At 23.5% G+C, this 12,837-nt stretch overlaps 2 protein-coding genes across 3 annotated transcripts in view; one reads left to right on the top strand and one right to left on the bottom strand.

Moving 5' to 3' along the window:
* Positions 1 to 12,837, bottom strand: part of LOC129608204 (6-phosphofructo-2-kinase/fructose-2,6-bisphosphatase-like) — a 122,824-nt gene that overhangs the window by 10,845 nt on the left and 99,142 nt on the right. The window lies entirely within an intron of this gene.
* Positions 3,086 to 12,837, top strand: part of LOC129608206 (alpha-N-acetylgalactosaminidase) — an 84,994-nt gene continuing 75,242 nt past the window's right edge. Inside the window, exons 1-2 of the mRNA XM_055519562.1 lie at positions 3,086 to 3,240; positions 3,677 to 3,952. The gene's annotated coding sequence lies outside the window, so the exon portion shown is untranslated. The remainder of the gene's footprint in view (positions 3,241 to 3,676; positions 3,953 to 12,837) is intronic.

The following is a 12,837-nucleotide window of genomic DNA, read 5'->3' as shown; positions in this document are numbered from 1 at the left end:
AGTAACCAAGGTATGTTGTTACTGTTCTTCCTTAAATAAAATTATATTTTGAATTACAAAGCAGAGAAAATAGAAAATATTGTATATGGGTTGGTATGTCAAAGGAAGAAACAGACTTTTTTTTACATATTTATTTATTTTATTTAAACACGTAATCTATATACATAATTAATAAAATTATTGTTATTAATGACTGTTGTTTAGAAAATATTTTACTATTTATGTTTTCGAGTCTAGTCATTATTTTTAATTTAATTCTAGTTTATTATTTAGAAAATTTTTTTAATCTTTATTTAAATAGTATAATTACATATTTTAAATGACAAATTACTAATTATCTTTTCATTGCATATCCCAGGGCAAAGAGTGCAAAAATTAAGGGAAGCATAGAAATTATAGAAAATGAATTCTTCTTTTTGTATATTACACAAAAAATATTATTGGCATGACATCTCTAATACGAATAGAGTAACACATTTAACAAGTTGTTGTTCAAAGCAACTAATTGAATTAGCACAAAAATCAAGTCAAATTATAATTTTATAAATTACAACACAGTACAATTATGTACATACAAATATGTCACTACACTACAAATATTTAACAATTTCTTATACATATGTATGTTAATTACATCATTTTTATATGAAACTATAAGCCAAGAATAACTTCTTCTGCCATAAAGCATTCAATCCATCCAATTAATTAGCATTCAAATCAAGCATAAGTGTTATAAATGTTTACAATAAAAAGAAAGAGTTGAGTTTTTCACACACAATGGCAATTACCTATGTGTACGAGTATGTATGCGTGTGTTTGTATAATCTGGTGTATAAATTTTAAAGAGAAAAATACTTTAGAAATAATTTAATCGCATAATTTCACATTGTCAACAACAAAATTATTGCATAGTTTTGTTCAAAGAGATACATAACGTAAATTATCTAGATTTTAGACAATCAATTACGTGTATATTACACTATTATGATTTAAAGATAAAAATTAGATGTAAACGTAACATCAAACGCATTCAGGTAAAGAGTTTTTACAAGAGTGTTAACAGATTAGGTTTATTTTACGCTGTCATTTATTTAAATTGAAAACTATGTAAGGTTCTGAAAAACAACAAAAAATATTAGTATACAATATTGTTTCTTATTGTTCATTTACAATTTTAGTTTTAGAAATAAAGTTCAATTCTAAATTGAATTAAAATTATGGATAAAAACTAAATATTTTACAGTGTGAGTGTCTACGTGAAAGGTGGCCACTATCCTGAAAATTGGAACAACTGTAAAAAAGCACTGGCTATAATGGATCTTCTATATATCGTCATTCAGTCTTTGTTTAATTTTTCTATTAAGTAACCACAGCTACAGAATTAAAAATACGACGCTACACAAAATTTCTTAAAAATTGTACTTGCACACCAATTGAAATTCTCTATGTACATACGTTAATGTATAGAATACTTTTTGTGAAAAATCGCTTAAGGAGCTCTTGTAAAGCATGTGCATTGCAATCAAATAAAGAGTTACTTTCAATGAAGTTAAAACTGCATTTTCGGAAAATTCCTGTCTACTAAAAATATTAAGTAAAAGTTTTTATATTTTTCAAGTAAATTATAGAAAAATTTTGCAAAACACAAAATCGAAAAAGTGTGGGTATAATATGGCTAATTATTATTTTAACACAAAAATCTAATTTAAAATCAAGTTTCTATATTTTAAAAAAAAATCCAATATTACCTAGGTAGATCGTAAATACTTAAAACTGAGTATACTTGCATGCATTTTTGCATTTAATTTTTTTGGGGCGCCTAATTTGAGCTTTATATTCAAATATGAATGGAACAGAAAACAATAAATACATAATACACACTCATTCAAACAATATGAATTCCATCATGAGATCAAAATTCTTAAAGAATATAAAAATCCCATAATTATAATTTTATAAAAAAAAAAACAAAAAAAGTTATTATTTATAAATATGTAATCATATTTTTTTTTATTTTACACTTTAATTTATTCAAAATTTTATTAAGTGATTACCGCTTACAGTGTACTTATTACAATATTTTAAGAAGACAACGTGTAATTTTAAGTTCAACACTCTTATTATTAATATGCATAAAACGTAAAAACCTACATATATGCAAATGTATATAATTGAGATGCTTCACTCATAAATTGAAACTGTATTTTGTGTTTTATCATGTGAGCTTTGTACACTTATTTTGATTATTTAAATTGAATCGATTTACCTACTTATACTTTGAAAATATTTTGATATCTGACATACATATGTACATAAAAACTACACATAACTATCATTTGCGACATTATACAACAATTGCTACAATTTTTTAAATGCATACGACATTGCAACTCGCAAAGATTTTTTTGCTCATGTAGTGCATGTATTGAGTATCATGATGTAGTGCATGTTTTTGATATCCTGTATCATATTGCGATTATACCAATAGTGGCATAACACTATGGTATATATTAAATTTTTCCTTGTTATTAAAGTATATAAGCATTATGTACGAAATAATGAATAACACATTATAGTGTAGTAAAAGTGATGATAGATAGCATAGTGTAGCTCTTTTTGAAACTACTTTTAAGGTTAAAAATCAAAACTTCTTTTTTCCATCTTATATTAAAAAACAAAAATCTTTAATTTTATGTTTCACATGTCAACGGCATTGCAGTACACAAATGTATATACAACTACAAATAATATTTTAGAATATTACAACAGTTGCTTAGCTACAAAAAGAAAATCAAAATATATTCAACATATTCACCACACTATGCGATCACTTGTTATTATTTGCTAAATTGCTACATTTTACATATTATAATATTATTTATTTTTTTTAACATAATTGTTGTACACATCGGTGATCGGTTACTTAAAATAAAAAATTTCAAAGAGTACTTTTTTATTTGTGGTTTTTCTTATAGCATATCAGTGGTTTTGTTTTTTTGTAGATCACTATAAAAAGTAAAATAAAATGTTGAATAAGAAAATTTAAAAAAAAATATTTTTGAACTTTCATATCAACTACAAATGTAAGCTGAGATTCAGATAGAGTATAGATGTGTACGAATGCGGGCGTGCGCGGATAAATTTAAAAGTTAAAAAAAAAAAATAATTTTTTCTCATTATACAAAATTTACATAAATGGATTTTTTTGTTTTATTTGTATTAAGTTCGAATTATTAAAAGGTTTTTTTTCTGAATTTAATTTCAAAAATATTTAAATCACTTCTTATACTTAAATATTTTAGAGTTATTTATTGATATTTTTATACTGTAGTTTAATTTCTTTGTTCAATTTTGATTAATATTAAATTTAATGTATTAAAAAAGTGTTATAAAAAACATTTCTAAAACTTTAACATAATAATAAGAAAATTAAAGGATTTTAATTAGAAGATAAAGTCATAATTGTTAAATATTAAAATAAAATTTAAAGTTTCAATATAAAAAACATATTAATGAATTTTTTTATAATAAAATTCGATTCTTATTTTTTTTTCATCTTAAATTTTTATTCAATAATCTTATGAATTTAGAAATTTACTATCTCGAATATATGAAAGTGCAATTAAATTAAAGAACTGCAATTAAAGAAAAATTTTAATAATTTTTTTTTTTTCAGATGAAATTTCAATAATTTACTATATTTTAAAATAAAAAAGTTAAGAAAATATTAAACTTGAAAAAAAAATATTATTTATTTGTTGAATAATATTTTTTATGAATAGTCGAGTAAAGTGAATAATTAAAATTGAATTTAATAAATAGCTATATATAAATAATAAAAAATAATAAAATCAGCCCAGAATTAACCAGAAATTGTACAATTTTTTAAGTGTTAAAATATATTAAAAATAAAAAAAAATTAAAATTTTTATTTTTCAAAAATAAATTCAAGGTAGGTATTTTATTTTTTCTTAATTATTATTTGAAATTATCGTAATTATACAATAAAACATTCGCTGTATATTTCGAATTACTAAAATCAAAATCTGGTTACGTATCCAATGACATTTTAAAAAATCATTGTAGAATTTTATACAGGAATTTTTATAAAAAATGTAATAATGTACGCTACTATTGTCTTCCACATCTGCAGTATGAATGGGTTATAAAATAGATCTCAAAGAACTTATTTCATGTTTGGGTAAATTTGATCTAATGAATGTTATTTAATTTTTTGATGAAATTATTGAATGTATATATGTATATATTTTTTTTATATACTTTAGCAGGGAAAAGCTCCTTTTAAATTTCAATTAAAATTAGTTAATCGTGGGTCTATAAATACGGCACTCAAAAAGCAATTATTTATTATTTATTTTTTTTATAGTTTAAATGGGTTATTGTCGTATGTTGTTAATAAAATGAAATCTAATCAGCCATTTATTATGCAATATGTATGCCTCAGGCTTCTACAGTTGTGTACATAATCTAGCAATTCTAGTATAATAAACACTTATACACTCGGTACTTATTTTTTAAAAATGTAAGATCAATTTTACAAAAAAAAAATTATTAATTTCCGAAATAATTTCCGGTATCTTATTATTCAACATAATGTTTTTTTTTCATTCACAACAAAAAATTTTATTAAATTAATTAATATGAAATACGATTTTAAAAACGAAAGAAAAAAGTTCATAATACTTAAAACTAAATTGTACAAAAAAAAATTACTTAAATAAAAAGTCTACTGACTTAGAGTTTTTCTTTAAAATGAATAAAAATAAAAAATGAAAAAAATCTTTAGGTCAAGAAAATCAAGAAATTTTTACGTACTAGAAACATTTGATATTGTTTATGTATTATATTTATTAAATATATTGAATTTATATGAAAAAACACTTTGCCCAAAGTAGAAACAGATATACGTGTACATATATGTATACATATATTTTCTGCAATAACGTATTTATTGCAACTGGTTTAAAATTTCTTAGCCTGAAACCAAAAAGTTTTTAATTATTTTTTTTTTTTAATATTTTTATTTTACACATTTTTAAATAGTTTCGCTCTGTTTTTAGGATAATTCAATGACCTTTATGTATTAGCACTTTTAATAATAATATAACATATAAAAGTTATGACCTATATGACTTTTTTTCGATATATGTAAATTTAAAAAAAATTCTCAAAAACATCAAATAAAAAAATAATAATAAACATTTCATTAAATAACGGATAAAAAATACCGAGAAGTTCATTAAATTTAGTTGTTGAAATCATTAAATTTCATTGTGGCAAAATTATACAATAAATGAGATTTATTTTTAAAAATAATAAATAATTGAAACGATTTTTATTACAAGAGTAAAAATGTTTTCATACTTTAAATTTTCTTTGAATCAAATGGTGATCACATTAATTGTTGATACCAATCATAAGTTATTTGACATTGACAATATATTTGAATATTGATATTAGTTTTACGTATTTAGGCATTAATACTTCAATAGTTTGCGGCAACATCATTTTTGCTGCGATTTTTATATGAAACTATACGGCAACTCTTTTGTTATACATAATACGCATATAAGACTTTTAATTCCACCTTATAAATATTTAAATTTTTTTCTTAATCTATTGCAATTTTTCACACTATACGATAATTGAAATAATGTCTGTTTTATAAAAACGACAGTATAGGTAGTAACCTCAAAGAAACATGTCATTATTTTTCTAATTAAACACTATTGACAGGATAGAGAAAAAATAATTAAAATTTTTTTTATTATATTTCATATACATATTTAACTATAATAACTGAAAATGAGCTTACATTAAAAATTAATCAACACTTTGTATGAAACTCAAATGAATTCACTTATACGAGTACGATCTAATCGCTACACTGTTAAGCATTCATTTAATTGATAACACTTTTAAACAAAATTCTGTTTAATAATAAATAAAATTCTTAGCGATTTTACGTTTCGCTTCGTTTCATACAAAAATACAACATGTGTATACATATGTAAACGATTTACAAGGTGATGTAAAAAAGTACTTATTATTAAAACGAATAAATTTAAAAAGTTGACAGAAATATGCAGAAATTTGTGACAAATATGATTTAGAATCAAAATAATGTGCATAAGAGATAAAATGAAAATTTTATTATCATTTGAATAATACAATAAATGAGATTTATTCATTATATTACTGTAATTCATTATAATACTGTAAGCTGCTATAAATCTTACTGAATTTGCTTAATTGACAAAATTGAATGCCACTAAATTTTAATCAAACAAAATGTACCAATTACTGAGTTTCGACAATTTTGACACTTTTAAAACTTTTGACATTTGATTGATGAAGATAACTACACTATACTTATATATTTAAATATAAATTTGTTATTAGCAATAAAATGTAAAAATTTGCATTTAAATGAAATTGCATTACTTAAAACAAGTAGCAAAAAATGAACTTTAAATTTGAATTTGTTGCTTAAAAAAATCTGAAGCAATTTTCCGTGAAATCGCCCAACATAAATGTATGTACGTATATATATACATATGTACTCGTATATGTAAATATTAGTCTGTGAATAAATTTATCAGCCAAAAAATTTGACTAATTTTTTTTTTTTGTCATTAAAGATTGGGAATATATTTATGGAAAAAAACAGCGAACTGATTAATACATCCACCCATCCAATTTCATGTTTTTATTAAATTGATGTTGAAATTTTTGTTTTTGCTTCGGTTTACATTTTCATAATGAAAAAAAACTGAAATATGATTAAAACATGATCCAAAATTTATTAGTATTGATATAATTAATAAAATTAAAAATTATTAACATAATTAAAAAAATAGCAATATTTCTTGTTCAAATATTAAATTATTTTAACATTTTCATTTTCTTTTCGAAAAAGAGAGGTTATGTAAGTAAAAACGTCCTAACACAAATGTCATTTTCACTTTCAATTTTAATAGAGAGGTGGAACTAGTAGTGTTTTTTGTTTTTATTATCTCTCTTTAATCAATACTATATTTTCACTTAATAATTGGAACTATCTTTTTCCATAATATATTAATATTGCTTGCTTTATTATGGCAACACATTCGTATTTATGCATATACTCTAATAATACGATTTATTTCCGCCCCTCAATTTCAAAATCCCATAAGATTAATTGAGATAATGTTATAAAAATCATAGTTTTTAAGAGGTTTTTATTATATGTAGGCTAGTGTTACCATATGTGAAATTTATTGACGTAATTTTTGTGCTAATACTTTTGCACTTTTTAAAAAAGTTAAAAGTTAAGAGAAAACAGTATTACTAAAAAAGCATACAATGCATGATATATTTTTTTCCAATTTAAATATAAACTTATAATCATATACCTTATCTGTTTTAGTAATATCCAGTTAAGTTTGTATCATAACAAAAATTGGTTAGTAGGTTTGTTATAAATTAATACAAGCATATTTTTACATACTGATAACTAACAAATCAAAAATAAGTTTGGAATGATACAAATGGACTGGTTGGTTGGAAACCAATTTTCTTTACGTAATTTGCTCTAACAATTATGTTAGAGCACAGCAGAGGATGTAGAGAAAAACTTAATTTTATTTTGGATGATTGTCAAAACAACAAGCATTTTAAAGTGTATTAAAAAAGTAATTAATTTATAGCATTCTAAATCGTGTAATAAGGTTTGTTCACATGTATATGTACAATAAAAAATATTTTAAAGCCGCTTCAAAAAACAGTTTAAGTAAGAACGTAAATTAAATGTCACATGCTATACTTACCTTAAGATTTTATGTAAAACGGTCTTTACATTTTCGAAAATGATAGACAGATGGCTCAGAAAACTAATGCAGTTTAACTAACACACACATTATTAGAATTGTTATTTGAAAAGAAAAGAACCACCTTTATAATAGAAATACCTTTTAAAGAAAATTTAATAAATAATTTTCAAAATCTAATAATTATTGTAAATCATTTTGATATTAATATAGGTGTGAGAATAAATGACGTACCTACACAATAGTACAAATATTCCAACTCCATAATTCACTAATATTTTTTTAATAAACTAAAATTTGTTTCATGATTTTCATTATTTTTATGACCACAATAAAATCAATGATCAACTCGTCATTATATGATGTGATAATGAAATTTAACCAAATATGGATTTTCTTAATTATTAATTTGTGTTTACTTGATTTATAAGACTACACACGTTATTATTATTAAATATATATGTCTGTACGAATTAATTTAGAAAAAAAATGGCAATAACAAAAAGTATGTTAATCAAGGTAATCTAAAATAATTTTTGGACTATAATTTAATATTTCATTACGAAAATAATCAAATAAGAGCATAATTAGTAGTTAAAGTAATCATTATTATTTCATGGTCAATTTGAAATTTTGTTTTGATAGTTTTCAAAATTATTTTAATATACAAGTACAAATTTAAGATGGGGTAAATTTGAAAAGATTCCGTATATAGATCGATTAAGCAAATTTTTCTTGTCTCAGTTATATTGCTTTAAGATTGTTTGAAAATATTAAGGTTTTTTGTTAATATTAAAAAAAAAACAGAAAAGGTTTTTTCATTCCAAATTCTTGTATTTATGTTTTCCTAAATATTTGTGTAAATTGAATTATAACACCCATATTACTCTTATAACTTAATTATTTTCATTCATTATTCTTTATAAGACCCTCCTTACTTGAAATAAAAATACTAAATGGAATTAACATGAGCCTTAGCATGAGATTTTAGAACGCTTTATTGGCAACACTATTAATAATAATTTCGTACATAAGTTTTTATTCCATTCAATTCAATTCTTTTCAAATAATAGTAAGTAGTTTCTAGCAACTCACTATAACACTTCAATTACGTTTTTTTACAATTTTAAAAAAATTATACAAACAAATTTAAACTATTAAAAATATTTAAATTTTTTTTAATTAATACGTTTTATATGAGTAAAACGTTAATACGATAATGGAATGATGAGATGATTAATTTCATAAAAATTGCATGTAAGGTTTATGACAAAAAAAAATGAATTTATGCAGTATACGGCCAAACCTTTTATTATAAAATTACACGTAATTGAAATTAACCTTAAAATAATTAATTAATTGTGTCATTATTATTTGATAGTTTAAATTAATTTGCCTCCGAATGTTAAAACTGTGTTTTTTTTCAATAACGTTTTCGAAGAGTTCACGTATTTTTGTTTCGTGAATTATTTATAAGACTGTAACAAATAAGTACTTCCACTCTAGTGATTTTGTTTGGTTATGTCGGAACTCTAATATTTCTTTTTTCATTCATTTGATACCCCTAATGCGGTAATGTTTTCTTTTGGATTAATTTCGGGAATCATAGTTGTTACAAATGAATGTCTTCATTTAAATTAATTGATTTCCTTGTTTTAATCAATGTAATGGTGATAAGTTACTTGGTACTGAATTTCACTAATGACTAATATAAAAAATTAATGTAGGAAAAGCCAAATTTTTAAAAAATTCTCATTTGATTGCTGTTTAATTTCTGCAATTGTTTTAAAATTTCTATTTTTGCTTAAAATTAAAATTGCCGAATTCACAATAATTTTAGAAGTTCTAATTAATGAGAAAAGAAGAAAAAAAACTTTAAAATAAGAGAAAAGTGCAAATGTTTAATAAACAAAAAAAAAAATGTTTATTAAAAAACTGATTAACTTTTATAGATAAAAACTTAAAAAATTATTGGTTAAATAAAAAAATTAACTAGCAAATATTTTTCACCCTTGTATCTTCCATTACACGAGCCCAACTTACAGGAAGTGAAATTTTAATGCTTTTTTTTCTTTATCTACTTTTTCTAACAAAATGCTTAACTAATTTTATACATAAAAATTTCTTTTATCAGTCATATATGATAAAAATTAAAAAGCATAATATTTTAACTAAAATTCATACAAACTCACATACTCCATACAAATAAACAAATTCTTTTATTATTACATACAATTAAAATTTAACAAAAAAAAGGAAAAAATTAAAGAGAAATATTTAAAATGTAATTAAGTCCGCGCCGATCCTCTTCATTTACTGCATATGTGATTATATGATTGGAAAATGGTCAAAATAATAATTAGAAAAAGAATTTACAATTATGTATTTTGAAAGTGAATCTAAGTAATTTTTATAGTTTTTTGGTTCGTAGAGCAACAATACACGTAAAGTAGCAATTTCAAAAAAGCAAAATACAAAAAAAAGAAAAGAAAAGTAAGTGATTCGAGACTCTGAACCGAATCGAAACGATAGTGCCCAAATATGTATACTAATACTTTCTTGATAAATTTATATTTTCTTCGTGTACATTTACGAGGTGCGAAAACTAAGTAGTAAGATTTAGAATAATGTCCTCCACGGGGATCGAGGCCCTTAGGCCCCACTCACGTCGACCCATAGGATCTTTTGTGATTCCCATCCCCCTTCCATAGCTCTATTGCTAGGCCCCTGACAAACCGCAGTATGGCAGCCACATCAAGCTGCGAGATCCTCCCCGGGGTAACAAAACCCCCCCCCCAACCCCCCCGAAGCACTTCAGCCGCAGGCGAGCTATTTATTTGAACTAAATAAATTTGTTTGATTGTCTGTGTGGTTCAACGTGGAGACGTTGGTTCGTACAATATGTTACGATGGATAAATTCTTTGTTTTCCACTTCATGTTTTATCTGTTTCAAATTCTTAACCGACTAATTTTGGGTTTATTTTAAAAACAAATAGATAATTCGCCCTGGAACTTGTAAAAAGTAAGGTGTAAAATCTTCTTACTATCCAGTAATCTAGTGCCAGAAGTAGCATCTGTCTTTTCTTATAATATCCAACTGTTGTACAAATCTACTGGTTTATGGATTCTGTTGTTGCCAAATGATTCAATAAAGGCGTCTTTATTCGCAATAAATTACAATGCCATTTCAATAAAGACAAAATATCAAATAAGTTTCTCCAGATATGTATTTAGTTTGTGCACCTCGTGTGTGTAATAATTATCTGGTACATGGATATTTACAAACTTTTATTGGAAAGAAGGCAACATTTTTCTTTATTTGACCAAAAAAAAATGAAATATTTTCTTTCTTTGAAAAATCATTTACATACCGTGCGACGTACCTAAGAGTTCGTGTACATTTGATTATGTTTTTATGACGTTTTTTTCTTTTAATATTCGTTCTTATCTAAGTAAGTATATATAAAAGTTATTTGAACAAAATATTAAGGCTAAAAAAAAATGTTTTCTGATTAAATACAATCTTTTTTTCTATTAGATCTTTGCTTGTCTTTCTAATAAAAGGTTATTAGACTTTCTATATAACATATTTAGTGTTTTGAACAGAGCTTTGCAATATTAAATTTACTTCGTGTACCGAGCCTAAACAATAGGAATGGAGATTATGTATTTATAAAACTTACATGTGAGTAAAAGTATTGAAAAAAATTTGATAAAACCTAAGTGGTGAACTCTAAATCATCTTCAATAAATACATATGCCGTCGTTTAATTTTGTGTACATATATATATTCGAAAATTTCGTCAATATATTTTTGACTACCAATTAAGTTTTACTCGAAATATGAGTGTTTATCTCACCATCCGCCTGTCTATCTTATAATCCTTTTGAAGCAGTTATAACTCAAAAGAGGTCTATTCCAGGAGAAAAATTAGTTTTAAAAAGTTTAAATCAAAAAGTGTTACAGTAATACCGGCTTTACTCAAGTGAATTAAATATTTGCTCATTTGACTTAAAAACTATTTATAATTTGAAATGTAATAGCTAAACGTAATTTTCGGGCTTTCAAGCTTTAAAATCGCAGCTTCATTTTCGGGATGATTTCAAGTTAAGTACTCAAGATGCCATCTAAACGAGGTGAGTACGTGTGAATAAACGCTAAAACTAACAAATATTATTCAAATGTTTCATGTGTTTTATGCATTTATCGAAATTCTTATAAAGCACTGATTTGAAAAAACAAGTGGAATTATTTTTTTAAATCACAAAGGTAAACAAGTGCTCATTTTTGATTTTATTTTTTCTCTTTTATTTTTTTTAAATTTTTTTCGCTTACTATTCGCAAAATAAATATTTGTATAGCGTATACTTTTACAATAATAATGGCAATAACAACCTATAATAATGATAGACGAAGCACGAAACGTGCACTTTACAAAAAATATAAAGGTACCTTTGTACTTTGTAAAAATATATAAAAAGAAATATTTAATAGAAAATTGTATTTAAAAACACAGAAAAATTCAAGTAATATTCGTAGTTATCATGCTATTATCATCTTCAATAAATACAGCAGACATACATACCATAACCAACATAATGTGAATTATTGTCTTGCATGTAATTTGTTGCTGTATGAACAAAAAGGGTATGAAAATAATTGTAATTATTTTTGTATTTAAATATTTCATTTAATTTTTTTGTTAATTTTCAATAATTTTTTAATAAAGTACTTACATAGAAAATATATAAAAATAATAGAGCAAATAATTTTGAATATCTTATTTCATGTGTTAGATTAGGATCTTATGTAAATTTAATTTACTCGTATTAAAATTTAAAATAGTACTTTTAAAATTCGAAAAATGATAAATAATACAATTAATTTGTATGAAATGAAAGATTGAATATAAAATATTTTGGTCGTATTAAAGAAAGTAGAAATATTCACTGAAAATTGTGTATTAATTGTGAAAAAATTTTAGTTTCGAATATTAAAATAATTAC

Source organism: Condylostylus longicornis, unplaced genomic scaffold, assembly GCF_029603195.1.
Source record: "Condylostylus longicornis isolate FDR11 unplaced genomic scaffold, ASM2960319v2 ptg000031l, whole genome shotgun sequence".
NCBI lineage: Eukaryota > Metazoa > Arthropoda > Insecta > Diptera > Dolichopodidae > Condylostylus > Condylostylus longicornis.
This window is presented reverse-complemented; position numbering and strand designations above follow the sequence as displayed.